The sequence below is a fragment of the Schistocerca piceifrons genome, chromosome 11 (assembly GCF_021461385.2).
Source record: "Schistocerca piceifrons isolate TAMUIC-IGC-003096 chromosome 11, iqSchPice1.1, whole genome shotgun sequence".
In the NCBI taxonomy this organism is placed as follows: domain Eukaryota; kingdom Metazoa; phylum Arthropoda; class Insecta; order Orthoptera; family Acrididae; genus Schistocerca; species Schistocerca piceifrons.
The window spans coordinates 150043474-150063142 of record NC_060148.1 but is presented as its reverse complement, the minus strand read 5'-3'; the positions used below and the strand labels follow the sequence as shown (position 1 = coordinate 150063142).

The following is a 19669-nucleotide window of genomic DNA, read 5'->3' as shown; positions in this document are numbered from 1 at the left end:
TGCTGCAATTTTCAATGCTTTGAGAAATGAAGGTACATCTACATCTAGACTTACACCTACTTGGATATTCTGCAAATTACACTTCAGTGCCTGGTAGAGGGTTCATCGAACCACCTTCACAATAATTCTCTATTCCTCCAATCTCCAACAGCGCGTGGAAAAAACCAACGCCTCAATCTCTCCGTGCGAGTTCTGATTTGCCTTGTGCTACTATGATGATCGTTTCTCTTCCTGTGTAAGCGGGCGTCAGCAAAATATTTTCGCATTCCGAGGAGACAGCTGGTGATTGAAATTTCATGAGAAGACTCATCCGCTACGTTTGTTTTAACGATATCAACCTCAAATCCTGTAACATGTCAGTGACACTCTCTTCTCTATCTCGCGATAATACAAAACGCGTTGCTCATCTTTTAACTTTCTCGAAGTACTCCGTTACTCCTATCTGGTAAGAATCCCACACCACGCAGCAGTACTCCGAAAGACGAGGGATAAGCATAGTGTAGACAGTCTTTTAGTAGGTCCTGCTACATTTTTCAAGTGTTCAGCGAATAAAACTCAGTCTTTGATTTGCCTTCCCCACGATATTTTCTGTGTCTTCTTTCCAATTTAAATTGTTTGTAATTCTAATTCCTAGGTATTTACATGAATTTGCGGCTTTCAGGATATACTGATTTATCGTGCAACTGAAGTTTCACGGATTTCTTTTAGCACTCGTGAAGCAAACCTCATACTTCTCATTATTTGGATTCGATTGCCAATTATCACACCATTCGGATATCTTTCCTAATTTGTTTCGATCTTCTGATGAGTTTACTAGACGATAAAGGTAAGTTGTAAATTCAAAAAAATGGCAAAGTAATAATTCAAGGCTTCTGGTTCTTTGTAGCTGTGTTTTTTTCTTCGTATGTTTCAGTTTCCAAGGTCTCACGGAATGGATTTACATTGCGGAAAAAGTTTGAAGAAAATGACAATTTCCAAAATGTCTTGGTCGTATCGATGGCAAACACTTGCGGATTAATCCTCTTTCTGAAGATTGATAACTATAACGGCAACCGTAGCATCGTTTTGCATGCGATACTAAACGCAAATTACGAGTCCATTATGGTAGACTTTGGAACCAATGACCGGATATCTGACGGTGTTGTTATTTTACGACAAGCTGAAGAAAAATAAGTTGAAAATACCGTGTGAATCTTGTGTTGTGGCTCAGAAACTGCGGTATGTTTTTGTAGGAGACGAAGTCTTCGCCAAAAGCCATGATTTTATGTAGCCCTATAGAGTGAAGGTACTAAACCGTAAGAGAATGGTTTTCAATTACCGCCTATCCCATTGTCGAATAATTGCGGGAAATGTGTTTGGGATTCTAGCTTTCAGATTACAAATCAATCATAAAACGATAGACTCGAATACAGAAAATAAACAATGTGGTGCTTGTGTCCTGTGTACTCCATAACTAACTCTACAGAGCACCAGGCACATTTTACGCAGAAAACTGCAGAAAGGTACTTTTGCTGAAGTAGAGCTGCCATGATATCAATCTTTTTATGGACGTCCCGCCAGGAACCGTAAAGCAAAAGCGAAAATAGTGCGCCAAAAGTTTCGACGTGCTTGCACAACGAGGAAGCACTGCAGTAGCAGAGACTGTATACTAATGCTTTTCAATTTTTGTACGCATCGTGGATAATGTCATATTCGAACTCAACATTTCATATTTACATTTAATTTTGATATGTATTCAGTTAGAATTAGCAATGTCGTAAGGAACAATGGACACACGTTTAAGAGAATTCTGAGGAATGACTACCATCTTATTTTCAAGAGCAACTTTTTAGCTTGAGCAAAGTACTTAGCATTCGCAAAACACGTAAATTTAATTTTTAGCACACATACAACAACACACAGAAGAGCCGAAGAAACGGGTACACCTGTCTAACATCGTGTAGGATCCCCGCAAGCACGCAGAAGTGCGCAACACGACGCGGCATGGACTCTACTAATGTCTAAAGTAGTGCTGGAGGTAGCTGAGACCATGAATCCTGCAAGGGCTGTCCGTAAATCGGTAAGAGTACGAGGGGCTGGAGATCTCTTCTAAACAAAACGTCGCAAGACACCCCAGATACGCTAAATAATGTTCATATCTGGGGAGTTTGGTGGCCAGCGGAAGTGTTTAAACTCAGAAAATTGTTCCTGGAGCCACTCTGTAGCTATTGTGGACATGTGTCGCATTGTCCTGCTGGAATTGCCCTAGTCCGTCGGAATTCACAATGGGCACGGATGCAGGTGATCAGACAGGATGCTCACGTACGTGTCACCTGTCAGAGTCGTATCTAGACGTATGAGGGGTCCTGTATCACTATAACCGCAGAAGACCCACAACATTACAGAGCGAAATTAGAATTATATATTAATACCTTCAGCTGCTGACGGGCTTTGATATATACCAATGGGGACAGGTGAAAATGTGTGCCCCGAGCGGGACTCGAACCCGGGATCTCCCGAACTCCTAGCAGTTGGTAAGAATGTATTTCACGAGTAATGACTGTGTTGGATAGGGGCATTACGTATGTAGTGTGTGGACTTATAAGGTGAGATTGTGGGTCTCGCGGACGGCGTGTGCGAGATAGTCCCTTCAGTCGCACTATCCTGTGTGTCCTCGGTGGCTCAGATGGATACGGCGTTTGCCATGTAAGCAGCAGCAGCTGAGCCCGCATCTCGTGGTCGTGCGGTAGCGTTCTCGCTTCCCACGCCCGGGTTCCCGGGTTCGATTCCCGGCGGGGTCAGGGATTTTCTCTGCCTCGTGATGGCTGGGTGTTGTGTGCTGTCCTTAGGTTAGTTAGGTTTAAGTAGTTCTAAGTTCTAGGGGACTGATGACCATAGATGTTAAGTCCCATAGTGCTCAGAGCCATTTGAACCAAGCAGCAGCTGACGGTATTAATATATAATTCTAATTCCGTTCTAGACGGCTGCGAGCCATCAATGGTGTCTGTTCTTTCGGACATGTCTGAGCATATCTCGGATTCTATGCAATGTGCTGTTCAGAAGAGATCTCAACCTTTTCGTACACTTTACGGATTTATCGATGGACTCTACAGGAATCATGATGTCAGTTCAATCCAGCACTACTGCAGACATGCTGAGTCCATGCCACGTCGTGTTGCGCCACTTCTGCGTGCTCGTGTGGGGCCCTACACGGTATTCAGCAGGTGTACCACTTTCTTTGGCTCTTCAGTGTCTAATACGCACTTTTCATTTTCCATAGGCAAGGAGTGAAAGCCTTGCAGTTAATAACACTAATTCTCCGCTCCTGCTATATTTGTCACGTGCAGTGTAGCAAAACTTTTAAGGGGAAAATCTGCGTTTCTACATCGCACACGGGAATACGCGCAGCTTACCGAGCGAGAAGCCATGTTAGAGGGCGGGGAAGACGTGCACCTTATTGCTATTCCACACGACTGGTTCGCCGCGGTCAGGCTGCGACAGGTTCGCCGCGGTCAAGCTGCACCGTCTTCCCCCGCTGTGAAACGTCCTGTGCAATAGCCTTGTTCGGACACACTATTGCGCGGGATCCCCGGCAGCACCCCTATTGGGAAAAAGCGCCGTAAAAAGTACTGTGCAATACCGCCATAGAAAAAGCAACAGAATCCAAGAATTCTGCCTGCGGGACGTGCCCTGACACGAGTGCCATGGAGCACACAAACTGTGGAGGTGCCGCATTTACCAGGTGTACAAGTGTTGTGTTGTGGTCTTAAGTCCAGAGACTGGTTTGATGCAGCTCTCCGTGCTACTCTATCCTGTGCAAGCTTCTTCACCTCCCAGTACCTACTGCAGACTACATACTTCTGAATCTGCTTAGTGTATTCATCTCTTGGTCTCCCTCTACGATTTTTACCCTCCACGCTGCCCTCCAATACTAAACTGGTGATCCCCTTTAAGCGTCAGAATATGTCCTACCAACCGATCCCTACTTCTAGTCAAGTTGTGCCATAAATTTGTCTTCTCCCCAATTCTATTTAATACCTCCTCATTAGTTGGTTCAAATGGCTCTGAGCACTATGGGACTTAACATCTGTGGTCACCAGTCCCCTAGAACTTAGAACTACTTAAACCTAACTAACCTAAGGACATCACACACACCCATGCCCGAGGCAGGATTCGAACCTGCGACCGTAGCAGTCGCGCGGTTCCGGACTGAGCGCCTAGAACTGCGAAACCACCGCGGCCGGCTCCTCATTAGTCATGTGATGTACCCATCTAATCTTCAGCATTCTTCTGTAGCACCACATTTCGAAAGCTTCTATTCTCTTTTTGTGTGCCGGCCAGGGTGGCCGAGCGGTTCTAGGCGCTACAGTCTGGAACCGCGCGACCGCTACCGTCACAAGTTCGGATCCTGCCTCGGGCATAGATGTGTGTGATGTCCTTAGATTAGTTAGGTTTAAGTAGTTCTAACTTCTTGGGGACTGATGACCTCAGAAGTTAAGTCCCATAGCGCTCAGAGCCATTTGAACCATTTTTTTTTCTTTTTGTGTAAACTAGTTATCGTTCACGTTTCCTTTCCATACATGGTTACACTCCATACAAATACTTTCAGAAAAGACTTCCCGACACTTAAACCTATACTCGATGTTAACACATTTCTCTTCTTCAGAAACGCTTTCCTTGCCATTGCCAATCTACATTTTATATCCTCTCTACTTTGACCATCATCAGTTATTTTGCTCCCCAAATAGCAAAACTCATTTACTACTTTAAGCGTCTCATTTCCTAATCTAATACCCTCAGCATCACGCGATTTAATTCGACTACATTCCATTATCCTCGTTTTGCTTTTGTTGATGTTCAACTTATATCCTCCTTTCAAGACACTCTCCATTCCGTTCAACTGCTCTTCCAGATCCTTTGTTGTATCTGACTGAATTACAATGTCATCGGCGAACCTCAAAGTTTTTATTTCTTCTCCATGGATTTTAATACCTACTCCAATTTTTCTTTTGTTTCCTTTACTGCTTGCTCAATATACAGATTGAGTTACATCGGGGAGAGGCCACAACCCTGTCTCACTCCCTTCCCAACCACTGCTTCCCTTTCATGCCCCTCGACTCTTACAACTGCCATCTGGTTTCTGTACAAATTGTAAATAGCCTTTCGCTCCATGTATTTTAACCCTGCCATCTTCTGAATTTGAAAGAGAGTATTCCAGTCAATATTGTCAAAAGCTTTCTCTAAGTCTACAAATGATAGAAACGTATGTTTGCCTTTCCTCAATCTATTTTCTAAGATAAGTCGTCGAGTCAGTATCGCCTCACGTGTTCCAACATATCTACGAAGAAGTATGAAACTGGAATTTCCCTACAGAAGCTGCTAGCCGTCAGTGTATGGCCCGTGAGACCGCGTCTGCAGCCCCATCTGCTTCCAGTAACGGCGGACGACGAATATCAACACACAGTAACCCAAGTCCCGTTCATCGGTATCTGTCTCAAACACATAAACATCTCGAGTTTTGTGCCTACGAACTACGATTTGCGGTCAGTATTGGTTTTCTGTTATCATTTGAACTGCTGCAGAATCGCTTCGAGTGCTTGTCGGAGCTTTCGGCGAACATGCTCTTAGGAAAAAAACAGTGTTTCGAGACGCTCAAAACATTCAAAACTGGTGATTTTGACTTGAGAAGCAACGAGCGCGGGAAACCACCGAAAAAGTTCAAAGACAGCCAATCGCAGGCCTTATTCGACGAAGATGATACTCAACAGGAATTCGCGGACCAATTGAATGTGACGCAGAAAGCGGTTTCTCTTCGGTTGAAATCTGTAGGAAAGGTGCAGGAAGTCGGAAAATGGGTGCGCAAGCAAATACAGAGAACACCAGATACAAAAGAAAGTCGTTTCTCTATCGAATAGTGGCAGATGATGAAAAATGGATATATTTTGAGAGTCCTAAGCGACGTAAATCAAGAAGTGAATTCGGGCAAAGCATCGAGATCCACTGCAAGAGCAAATCGCTTTGGAACGAAGACAATGCTTTGTGTTTGGTGGGATCAGAAGGGTGTCATCTATTATGAGCTGCTAATACGTGGTGAAACCGTTAACACTGATCGCTACCAACAGCAAATGATCGATTTAAATCGAGCATTACGTGAAAAACGAAGGGAATATGAAAAAAAGGCAACACAGTCATATTGCTCCATGATACCGCCCCATCACACACAGCAAAACGAGTGAGGAAAACGATTGATGCGTTCAGTTAGGAAATACTAGGGCATGCGGCTTATTCTCCAGACTTGGCTCCGTCCAATTATCATGCATTAACATCACTGGGACACGCTCTAGCTTATGACAATGCACGAAAATGGCTCGTTGACTTGTTCGCTTGAAAACAACTGTTTTTCTGGAGCGGTATTCATAGCCTGCCGGAGAGATGGGAGAAATTTCTAAGTGGCAATGGAGATTATTTTGACTAAAATACTGTTAATTATTTTCAAACACGAGACGTGTAATTAATGCAGCCACATTTCGGTTTCATACTTCTACGCCTGGCAAATTGCAGTGTTGCCGCATTGCCTAAGACTTGGTTTTATATTTCATATTTTCCAACAACACACACAAAAAAAACACGACAAATTTTTCTGTATTTATTTTTGGTGTAAGGAAGACATACTTTTCATATGGTACAAAATGTCGGCATACGGACAGACTCAAGACAATTTTGCGGATTGTCGCACCCAAGGTGCCTCGTTATAGCGCTTTTTTAATCTCATAATAGGAAAAAAGTCTTACACACATATGTTGATCAAAATATTTTAGAATTTCTCCAATCTCATTATGGAGACGTGGGTACTCTACGTGCGGAAAGCAATGTAGACGTCTTGGACAGTTTTAACGTTGCAGGGATTTGTCTTTGAAACGAGACTTGGCTTGCAGATGAGTCAGTCATGTCTGCAGATGGTCAGGGGCGCTTTCCACCAAAAAGGCAAACGGTCTCGGAAACAGAAGTAAGGTTGGGAGTTCATCCAAACTAGTAACAAAATATAAACGGTTGCCAAGCAACAGCAGAATAATGCTTGCGAGTTCAGGAATTTTCTGTTCGTACCACCAATTTCTCCAAGTGCTCCAACTTATTGTTGTAGAAGACAATGAATCCCGTCTGCAGCGCGTTGTAACTTATGCCTCTTTCATTGGCGGCTAAATCTTCGAATTTTGTTGTATGGTACTGCAATGTCATTTCACAGCAAATTTTACGTACCCATCGGTTATTCGACCGCACAATATATAATGAAAATTCTTATCCTCTCTCCGATCTTTCCCATTCATTTTTAACGGCTTTTTGTGCCAACAGCCACTGCACGTGTGGACGTCTTCCATACCACGAACAAACAACGGAAGGTAAACTGCAATTGTAGACTTAGAGAAAGCTTTTGACGATGTTGACCGGAATACTCATTTCAAATTCTGAAGATAGCAGTGGTGAATTATGGGGAGCAGAAGGCTATTTACAGACTGTACGGAAAGCAGACAACAGTTAGAAGAGTCAAAGGGGAAACAGTGGTTCAGAAGGGAGTGAGACGCTATTCTAAACTACAACTGACATGCAATCTCTACATTGGGCGAGCAGTAAAGGAATAAAAGAAAAATTTGGAGCAAAAATTGAAGTACAGGGAGAAGGAATAAAAAGTCTGGGGTTTTGGCAATGGCATTGTAACCCTATTAGAGGCAGCAACGAAGTTGGAAGAGCAGCTGAACGGAACGGGCAGTGTGTTGAAAGGTGGATATAAAATGAACATCAACAGAAGCAAACCAAGGATAATGGAATGCAGTCAAAGTAAATACGGTGATACTGAGGGAATTACATTAGGAAACGAGACACTTACGGCAGTAGATGAGTTTTGCTATTTGGGCAGTAAAATAAATGATGGCCAAATTACTGAATATACAAGGTGTTACAAAAAGGTATGGCCAAATTTTCAGGAAACATTCCTCACGCACAAAGAAAGAAAATATGTTATGTGGACATGTGTCCGGAAACGCTTACTTTCCATGTTAGAGCTCATTTTATTACTTCTCTTCAAATCACATTAATCATGGAATGGAAACACACAGTAACAGAACGTACCAGCGTGACTTCAAACACTTTGTTACAGGAAATGGTCACAATGTCCTCCGTTAGCGAGGATTCATGCATCCACCCTCCGTCGCATGGAATCCCTGATGCGCTGATGCAGCCCTGAAGAACGGCGTATTGTATCACAGCCGTCCACAATACGAGCACGAAGAGTCTCTACATTTGGTACCGGGGTTGCGTAGACAAGAGCTTCCTAATGCCCCCATAAATGAAAGTCAAGAGGGTTGAGGTCAGGAGAGCGTGGAGGCCACGGAATTGGCCCGCCTCTACCAATCCGTCGGTCACCTAATCTGTTGTTGAGAAGCGTACGAACACTTCGACTGAAATGTGCAGAAGCTCCATCGTGCACGAACCACATGTTGTGTCGTACTTGTAAAGGCACATGTTCTAACAGCACAGATAGAGTATCCCGTATGAAATCATGATAATGTGCTCCATCGAGCGTAGGTGGAAGAACATGGGGCCCAATCGAGACATCACCAACAATGCCTGTCCAAACGTTCACAGAAAATCTGTGTTGATGATGTGGTTGCACAATTGCGTGCGGATTCTTGTCAGTCCACACATGTCGATTATGAAAATTTACAATTTGATTACGTTGGAATGAAGCCTCATCCGTAAAGAGAACATTTGCACTGAAATGAGGATTGACACATTGTCGGATGAACGATTCGCAGAAGTGTACCCGTGGAGGCCAATCAGCTGCTGATAGTGCCTGCACACGCTGTACACGGTACGGAAACAACTGGTTCTCCCGTAGCACTCTCCATACAGTGACGTGGTCAACGTTACCTTGTACAGCAGCAACTTCTCTGACGCTGACATTAGGATTATCGTCAACTGCACGAAGAATTGCCTCGTCCATTGCAGGTGTCCTCGTCGTTCTAGGTCTTCCCCAGTCGCGAGTCATAGGCTGGAATGTTCCGTGCTCCCTAAGACGCCGATCAATTGCTTCGAACGTCTTCCTGTCGGGACACCTTCGTTCTGGAAATCTCTCTCGATACAAACGTACCGCGCCACGGCTATTGCCCCGTGCTAATCCATACATCAAATGGGCATCTGCCAACTCCGCATTTGTAAACATTGCACTGACTGCAAAACCACGTTCGTGATGAACACTAACCTGTCGATGCTACGTACTGATGTGCTTGATTCTAGTACTGTAGAGCAATGAGTCGCATGTCAACACAAGCACCGAAGTCAACATTACCTTCCTTCAGTTGGGCCAACTGGCGGTGAATCGAGGAAGTACAGTACATACCGACGAAACTAAAATGAGCTCTAACATGGAAATTAAACGTTTCCGGACACATGCCCACATAACATATTTTCTTTATTTGTGTGTGAGGAATGTTTCCTGAAACTTGGGCCGTACCTTTTTGTAACACCCTGTATAAAATGTATACGGGCAATGGCAAGAAAAGCGTTTCCGAAGAAAAATTTGTTATTATCAGATACAGAATCAAACAATGGGGAGGATTTCTGAAAGTGTAGCGATATGTGGAAGTGAAAGCTGGACAATTAGCAGTGTAGACAAGAAGAGAACAGAAGCTCGTGAAATGGTGTGCTGCAGAAGAATGCTGAAGGCTGAATGGGTAGATCATGTCACTCATGAGGTGGTACTGAATAGAATTTACGAGAAAACTCGTGGCACAAACTGACTAGGAGAAGGGATCAGCTGATAGGACATTCTGAGACATCAAGAGATGGCCTATTTAGTATTTACAAATAAAAATCGTGGAGCGAGACCGAGAGATGAAAGCAGTAAGCAGATCCAGAAGGATGTAGGTTGTAGTTATTTGGAGATGGAGCGGCTTGCGCAGGATGGAGCAGAATGGACAGATGCATCAAACCAGTCCCTGGACTAACGACCACAGTGACAAGATATCAAATTTATAAAATATCTCCTTACCACAAAGGACTAAAATCATGCAGTAACATCTCATACAAATCATATTTTCAAATGTTGTAATCTTTTAGAAATGGATTAAGAGACGATTATTACGATTGAAATTTTGGTAGCAAAGTGCCTTTTTGGTGAAGACAAATAGTGGATACAGTCCTGAACCTCAGGCCACAACGGATTAACAACAGCAACTTTTTGATCAGAAGAAAAGTCTCAAACTTTCGCAGTTTTTAGTCCGAATTCTTGGTAGTACAATAGTAACTTGATGCATCAATTCTGCTGATATTACACTTTGTTGAAACAATTAGGTCTTCAAAAGAACAATATGAGAACTTACCTGGAAAGATAAACTTTGAATACAATTTTGAATTGGTTCAAATGGCTCTAAGCACTATGGGACTTAACATCAGTCCCCTAGACTTAGAACTACTTAAACGTAACTAACCTAAGGGCATTACACACATCCATGCCCTTGGCAGGATTCGAACCTGCGAGCGCAGCAGCCGTGTGGTTCCAGACCGAAGTGCCTAGAACTGCTCGGCCACCAAGGCTGGCCAATTCTGAAGGGTCGATTACGTTCTCTTTTTGTGTGAAATGGTTCAAGGCGGTTCAAAATATACAGATAAAATTATCAAGTTTAATTTTTCGTTGTGGGCATACTGAATTTGTGAGGGAGTTCACCATTGGTTTCCACCTATACTCTGTTCACCATAGGAATAAACCTGATGTAAACATTACGCCATGTATTCTTCAGCGTTTGCTTCAATCTCATTGGATTTCGTTTCACGTGGAGCGGAAGTCAAGATGTGACCAGTACAGTCAAGTGCGATCATAAGGATACGTTTTGTGCTGTGTTACACGCACACAGACTGGGCGATAATGCGGGACATCAGCTTTACCGGCTCATTAAACTTGGACAGCGCAGGCCAGCCAGCGGTCCAACTAACCTGCAGTGAAGTGAGCAGTTGCAGTTCAGATGTGCAAAGAGACGAACCAAAAACAACATAGCTTCGAATGTCATCAATTTTTAAAGAGAATGAAGTAATAATCGTAGAAAATTCCAGCACTAGCACGTTTTTCTTAGGTGACCAGACGGAAGGCATAAAATGCACTCGTTCCCACCTGACACAGAATTCTGATTGCAAACAAGAGTGAAATTTTTCTGAGCGAGCTGTGTTTCACCGTACTGTTCAATACTGAAGCCGGGTATTAATTACAGTCAGTCGTCTGGTAATCTCTTAGCTCCTTCCTGATCCGAATCCAAGAAATACATTCCAGTTCTGGAAGCGTCGCCTGCTACTTTGATAACGTGCCTATCAACAACAGAATCCACGAAGCCAACCAGACGCCGCATTTTCTCTCCCCCTTTTGTGACCAGCTGTTCTATATCCCGCCAGCATTCGGCAGTGACGTGCGAAAAAGCTCCGTCCGTTAGTTCGACCACGCCTGGCAGCTTTAACGGTCTTCTTATATCTCGCGACAAATCCCTTAACTTGCCTCCGTATCAGTTCTGTTGGGTTCATATTAATTAAATATTTTATTGTTTAAGCAATAGCATCGACAATACTATCATTTTCGGTTCTGCTGATTCAGATAAAGTATCCAACAGGATGAGAAAGAGAATTTATTCCTTCAATAATAATCAGATCCAGATTACAATAAAAGATCGGAGCTGCACCTTTCCGTCTCTGATTTCCAGAAGTCATGGGTGCTTCAAGCTGAAATAACTGCTTAACATTAGCAAATGAAAAAATGGAGCATTTGTATGATTTGCTCGATGTTGTGAAAATAATTGTTTTTCATGTTTCTACAATACTTATCCACCTCTGAGGTACAAAACGATGGACATAATCCACAGAGAGAGGATCTGGTTTTTTTACTTTTGCCTTAAAAATTAAATTGTTAAGTTTTCTTAATTTAAGCAACTTTTACGAACACTCTTTCATAAAACATCGATAATTAAGAATTTGTATTTCAAATTAATACTGGAATTTCGCGTTCAATATGTAATTAAAAACAACAATTATTCATACAAAATGATGATGACTTTTATAATTACGAGATGTAGGTATTTCAAACTGAACGAGGAAAAAAATGATAGTGGGGAGATTTGAACTAGCGAACATTAACTGAATTTCGTTAAACATTTCATTATGCTACCGACTCCGCTACGTGTACGAGCTGGGTTTATGTACCAATTGCGTTACATACAGTGACTGGGAAAACTTCAAAGTCGATTACCTTTGTAAATTTACGAAAAACATTAAGAACAGTCTATTTCTCGCCACTTTTTAACCGTATTCCATACGCGTGTTTCACTACGGAACAGATGTTTAAATATGTGTGAAATCTTATGGGACTTCACTGCTAAAGTCATGTCCCAAAGCTTACACACTACTTTACCTACATTATCCTAAGGACAAACAAACACACACCCATGCCGGAGGGAGGACTCGAACCTCGGCCAGGACCAGTCGCACAGTCCACGACTGCAGCGCCTGAGACCGCTCGGCTTATCTCGCGCGGCACGGAACAGAAAGCAGCCTCAGCCATTTTCATACTGCGCATTAACAACGCGACAATCAGAGCAGATGGCTGCAGAGGCTGTAACTGTACACAATGTTTGAAATTAAAAAAAAAAAAAAAACTACGTGGCTGAAGCGTGATTACGAAAAACGTTGACGGCTGTTGATACATTTAGATATCTTAAAATTTCATTTAACGTAACATTACAAGATTCAGTTTCGATTCCGTAGAAATGTTGGGACACGTAAGGCAATACTAACCTTACGACTTATCCTAGAAGAAAGATTAAGAAACGGCAAACCTACGTTTCTAGCATTTGTAGACTTAGAGATAGCTTTTGACAATGTTAACTGGAATACTCTCTTTCAAATTCTGAAAGTGGCAGGGGTAAAATACAAGGAGCGAAAGGCTATTTCCAATTTGTACAGAAACCAGATGGCAGTTATAAGAGTCAAGGGGCATGAAAGGGAAGCAGTGGTTGGGAAAGGAGTGAGACAGGATTGTAGCCTCTCCCCGATGTTATTCAATCTGTATATTGAGCAAGCAGTAAAGGAAACACAAGAAAAATTCGGAGTAGGTATTAAAATTCATGGAGAAGAAATAAAAACTTTGAGGTTCGCCGATGACATTGTAATTCTGTCAGAGACAGCAAAGGACTTGGAAGAGCAGTTGAACGGAATGGACAGTGTCTTGAAAGGAGGATATAAGATGAACATCAACAAAAGCAAAACGAGGATTATGGAATGCAGTCAAATTAAATCGGGTGATGCTGAGGGAATTAGATTAGGAAATGAGACACTTAAAGTAGTAAAGAAGTTTTGCTATTTAGGGAGTAAAATAACTGATGATGGTCGAAGTAGAGAGGATATAAAATGTAGACTGGCAATGGCAAGGAAAGCGTTTCTGAAGAAGAGAAATTTGATAACATCGAGTATAGATTTAAGTGTCAGGAAGTCGTTTCTGAAAGTATTTGTATGGAGTGTAGCCATGTATGGAAGTGAAAAATGGACGATAACTAGTTTGGACAAGAAGAGAATAGATGCTTTCGAAATGTGGTGCTACAAAGAATGCTGAAGTTAGATGGGTAGATCACATAACTAATGAGGAGGTATTGAATAGAATTGGGGAGAAGAGGAGTTCGTGGCACAACTTGACAAAAAGAAGGGACCGGTTGGTAGGACATGTTTTGAGGCATCAAGGGATCACAAATTTAGCATTGGAGGGCAGCGTGGAGGGTAAAAATCGTAGAGGGAGACCAAGAGATGAATATACTAAGCAGATTCAGAAGGATGTAGGTTGCGGTATGTACTGGGAGACGAAGAAGCTTACACACAATAGAGTAGCATGGAGAGCTGCATCATATCAGTCTCAGGACTGAAGACCACAACATCATCATATCCACTATGTGTGTATCAAATGAAGTAAAATATTATTCAGCAGGCCATTAGTAATAGATATGCGTTGCCATTGCAATGAAGAAAGGCACGTTTCGTCATAATATTAGCACCAGAAAGTCCAACTCGAGTATTCATTACACATTTGAGTAGTCATACTAGATGCTACCGATAACTCGCGTTGAGTGTGCACGGTAATATTCTTCAGATCCATCTGTTCCTCTTTAGACCACTCGGCCAATGGGCCAAGGAAAATCTGAATGCGCACGAGAAACGGAACCTTAATAGGCAGACGTAGTAAAAGGAAGCAAACGAAAAAAAAAAATACGCTGTGGACACAACAGCAGGGTCGGTATTGTCTGGGAGCGGGAGAGACTTGCGCCAGCGCGCCGTGGCCCGTGCACACTTATCAGACGTTATCATGTGTGGCTGCACCGATGCCTCTTCGTGCAACGGAGAGCGCTTATAAAACACTAATACAACCTATTCTTTGAGTACTGTTCGAGCGTTTGGGATCCCTATCAGGTCGGATTGAGGGAGGGCATAGAAGCAATTCAGAGGCGGGCTGCTAGATTTGTTACTGGTAGGTTTGATCATCACGCGAGTGTTACGGAAATGCTTCAGGAACTCGGGTGGGAGTCTCTGGAGGAAAGGAGGCGTCCTTTTCGTGAATCGCTACTGGGGAAATTTAGAGAACCAGCATTTCAGGCTGACTCCAGTACAATTTTACTGCCGCCAACTTACATTTCGCGGAAAGACCACAAAGATAAGAGAGATTAGGGCTCGTGCAGAGGCATATAGTCAGTCATTTTTCTCTCGTTCTGTTTGGGAGTGTAAGAGGGAGAGAAGATACTAGTTGTGGTATGAGGTACCCTCCGCCACGCACCGTATGGTGGTGGATTGCGAAGTATGTATGTAGATGTAGAAAGGCTGCGTGCATCTTGTGCATACGGAAAGTTACACTACAGACGACTGGTGCCCAATGCTGAAACATAATGAACTTTACAACTGCTTCGATCCACGATGTCATCAAAACTAACATAAAACACTCTTTGAAATCCTAACACGAGTAAAAAATATGCGCCATAGGAAGAATTATTGTTATTATGACGTCCCATTTCTTTGGCTCCGCAAACTGCCAACCATTCTGTCACCCGTCAACCTAACCTAGACCTCGGGTTACGCAACAGATCACTCGGCCACCACAACCTACAAACCAGACGGAGAAAATTTTACGAATTTTCTTCTTTTTATGGAGGCATGAACGTACCGGGTGGTTATAATGAAATGCAGCTACTAACGAAGGTAATTATCATGTTGCGCAATACTTGGTAGATATGCTAATTTGTTAACGCAGGGTTACAATTACGAATTCTATAGTTTGGTACTCAAAACTGCGTTTCATAACGATGTGTAGTTTAACTGACTAACGACATTTCTGAACTCTTCCAAATGGGTCATTTTCAGTAATTTTTGTCATGCTAAAGTGTCAGTAAATGATGTCACTGGCTTTCCAAAAGAGTGACTTACCATCAGTTACGTTAAGGCTTCTGGAACATTTAGTACGTGGTCAAACGAATTAAAATTTGCTATAGGTTTCTGTCAAACATAATTAGCAAATGCCTCCACAAATGTAATTCCTATGTGATTCTGTCTTTTAATTGAAACTAATAACGGAGAACTCTACCACGTTTCTCGCAATTATTGCACTGGAAATTACACATTAAATCTAGATTCTACCATGGTTATAGGCTGCACATAAAACATTGCACTGCACATTAATCATGTCATTTGAACGTCAAGAAACGAAAGTGGTGACAGCGTCACAAACGGTAACCTTCATTCTTCTGCAACAAAAGATACGACTAACGCGCAAGCACCTTTGCAACAACTTTGCTGCACAACAAACTGCATGGAACTCCAAGCGTCTGAAAGAGATCTTTGTTGCGTTCAATTGTCAAGACACCATGCTCTCCTATCACGCAAATTTTAAAACGAGAACAGGCACACAAACCGCCGCAGCGTTGCACAGAACAAGAAAAGCGTGGGGTTCTGATCGCTTCCCCTTCCATCAGCAAATCACAGAAGTGGAGACGTCACAGAACGACAAAAAGAGGATAGGAAAGGTTTTATTTTACGAAGCACGAACATTATGTTAATTTTTCAAGAATTCGCCAACTACTAACCAAATCTTCTCCTCCATCTAACCAAAATGTTTGGAAACGCAACAGGCCGTTCGTTAACCACAAATTAAATTCCAGGAAGTTGTAAAAATATTGAAATAAATGCGCTGTGTATCATCGCCAGAACCATGTTGGCATGACGCCACATGTTCCTGATTCACGAGCCCATGACGCCTGGTTACTTTTACAAGTTGAGTTAACGTTTATAATATTTTACGTTAAGTATGTAAGCGAGGAAAAATTTAGTAACGGTTTTAAATTATTCTTTGTGTGTGTTCGAAGTCACGAAGTACTTTCATTATGAAACATTAGATAGATATGAAGGGCTTATTTCAACAGTGGTACAAGTCCATTACCTCCACTTTTCTGCCTATAATGCTTCCGACATTAATGATCCAAACAAACTGAAAGAAAAGTGCATCTCTAGCAAGAAGCCATATGCTTGAATATTTCTGGTATCTCAACTGCAGATTTTTCAGCGCTCATTTAACTTTAGGACTCTGTATCTCAATATGAACAAAAATGGGACTTGTACCACTATTGAAATAAGCCCTTCATATAGTCTTCGTTTGCTTATAAATAGATCAACTGCTACCAGTCACGATTTTCTTTATTTACTTTTCACACGTCTCGGGAAATGATCCCCATTGTCAAGTGGCATCACACACAAAAAACGCACTTGAAAACAGGAATCATTTCCCGAAACCCGTCGTGTGAAAAGTAAATAAAGAAAATCGTGACTGGCCGCAGAAGATTTATTTGTAAAGAAACCTATTGTTTTCACAGTCATAGGCTTTCAAAAACCACTTATAATGGATCAGATCAGACAGTCTTTGTTAGTCTGCGCTCCGTTTTAAACAGAAGAAAGTTTTTCCCGAGTATAAATGTTTATGACGTCATCTCTGCTGACGTGTGCCCCGCACAATGATATAATTTTGCCGATGCTTTCAATGCTGGGTGTGCATACTGCCCGCACACTGTGTAGCGAATAGAGTCTGTCCCAACGAAGTAATCAATTAAAACTTGTTGTCTGATGCCGAAGCTGACTGCACTAACAGCAAAACTGTGTGTGTGGGGGGGGGGGGGGGGGGAGGGAGGAAGAAATATCTCTTTTGAATACATTATGGGATTGACAGTGATCAATATGTTACAAATATTTACTATTAAAAAGAGTCTTCATCACAATTTATTTAGTACGGTGACCGGTTTCGACCACTACTGTGGTTATCTTCAGACTAGAGATGTGGCGATTCGTGAATGAGTCGTTCATTTGAACGACTCTAAATAAAGAATCGAATCGTGATACGGACGAATCGTCGTTCAAGAGAATCGTAAGAACGATTGCGTGTTTCCGAGTCGTGACGATTCCAAGTTCCAACGGTTCATCGATTCTTAGTATGCACTACGCTATGCTTCGAAGCCAACTTCCGAATCATGCCGAGTCGTGACGAATGATTACGACCGCCAGATGGCAGTCAAGTGGAGGATGCATGTGAACAAAGGAAGCAATTTTGCACCACCTTTCGCACAAATCGACTCCTCTTCCCTGGCATACTGAAATAAAACAATAGATGCAATCAAATCAAACATGACCTTTCGTCAATTAAGGCATTACACGTATAAATCGAGAATCACACTTGTAACGTCATATGCATGTTTACTCATAAATACACTATTTCTGACACAGTTCGATTCTAACCCCATTGACGATTTCAGACATGTCCTGCCATCTGTGAGTAAGGTGTAGAACATTTTGCATTCCGTAAGAATCGTGCCATCGCAGACTAGAATGAATCGTGAACGAATCGTAGGAATCGATTCGCAATGTGAGATTGAATCGTATGAATCGAATCGGGAAAAAGAATCGTGTTGCCCAACTCTACTTCAGATCAATCCTGCTCGAGAATCACTAGTAGTGACCGGTTTCGATCACTACTGTGGTCATCTTCAGACCAATGAGTAAGAGCCTCCTTCTGCTAGAGAATCACTACTAGTGAAACTGGTCACAGTACTAAATAAATTGTGATCAAGACTGTTTTTAATAGTAAACAGAAATATCTCTAGTGTTCGAAATGTTGAGAGTTTGTTGTAAGTCGCCCCCATTCTCAAAAGTGAGTAATGTCCGGGTATTTTAGCGTCGTGAGTTCCGCTGCTTCGAGACACGTTAAAGTTTCCAGTTGTAATACTTTTCTTACGGTGTGAAACCCATAATATAAGAGTATACCTCTTAACCAGTAGTATATGACGGCAGTTTAAAGGTTTAAATTCGGTCAAATTACGTGAAATGTTATAAATTAAATCTATGTTAGCCCTATAACCTGTCTCTGGTTGCAGGCTGGTGGTTCAATAATACGGATAACCGCGACTGGTAGAATCAGAGGCAGAAAACTCACTTAGTCCAAAGTGCTAAATTTTATGGTTTTCACGAACTTGCGTCCTACGAACGTATGGTATTTCGATGCAGTGACATAATCAAGTACGCGCGGTTTTCATTTTAAGCATCTGTAGTACGACAATTCTGCAGGGATCGACAATGGCACATCGGAACACTACCTCACTGAATGTGGCGCTATTTTCCGTTCGTTCCACGTTATTCTCGCTAAAGTTTTCGGCGGTTAAATGACTAGCACGGCGATAAATAACATGTAATAAATTATTAAGTACTCGATACGGTAACTTAACACACTATTCGCCACCCGTTTATTCGTAGCGGCCTTGGTTCAAACGGCTCTGAGCACTATCGGACTTAACACCTGAGGTCATCAGTCCCCTAGACTTAGAACTACTTAAACCTAACTAACCTAAGGACATCACACTCATCCATGCCCGAGGCAGGATTCGAACCTGCGACCGTAGGGATCGCGCGGTTCCAGACAATAGCGCCTAGAACCGCACGGCCAAACAAGCCGGCCGTAGCGGCCATATTATAAGAATGTATTAGAGAGGTGCAGTTCCTTGACTTTGCTCTGTTACGCGACTGTAGCACACAAAAGCGTGCAGAACAACATCAGCAGCTTCCAGAAATTCCAGTAGAAGTCAGCTGACCGCCTTACCTTCCTGTGGTATTCCCGCGTAGAGAAGACACGTAGAACCTCCGAGAAGACACTGCTACGTTATGCGCTGATAGCCGCCTGGCTCTTCAGTCTGAACCGCGCCGCAGAAATAGCAGGGGCGCGCTCTGCCCCCCACCCAGCGCTGACGTCACAGTGCACCGTTGCCAGCTCGATCCACGGCAGGCGAGGGAACGGCTGCGGCAGAGCGAGCGAGGCGTCTACGTCGGTGTCAGCACTGCCGCACCTCCTGCCTCCTTCCACGTCACACAGTCTGTTCGTCTGGTACTGCGCCGTACAACTAGCAATACACACTCTATTTACATGGGGCTCCCAGAACAGTATTTCGTAAACCGATTTCCCATTACCGCTCTGGGTGGTACAAAATCGATTCTGGAAATCAGTTTCTAATCGCCGGTTTTCCAATGCCGAAACCGATTTCCGCTTCCATGTAAGCGCAACCGGTTTTGAAATGTGCTTAGGCTGTCAGCTTTCGCC

General features: G+C 42.8%; 1 protein-coding gene across 1 annotated transcript in view; it reads right to left on the bottom strand.

Moving 5' to 3' along the window:
• Window positions 1–19258, bottom strand: part of LOC124720156 — an 80356-nt gene extending 61098 nt beyond the window's left edge. Inside the window, exon 1 of the mRNA XM_047245464.1 lies at window positions 19175–19258. The gene's annotated coding sequence lies outside the window, so the exon portion shown is untranslated. The remainder of the gene's footprint in view (window positions 1–19174) is intronic.
• Window positions 19259–19669: the final 411 nt, after the last annotated feature.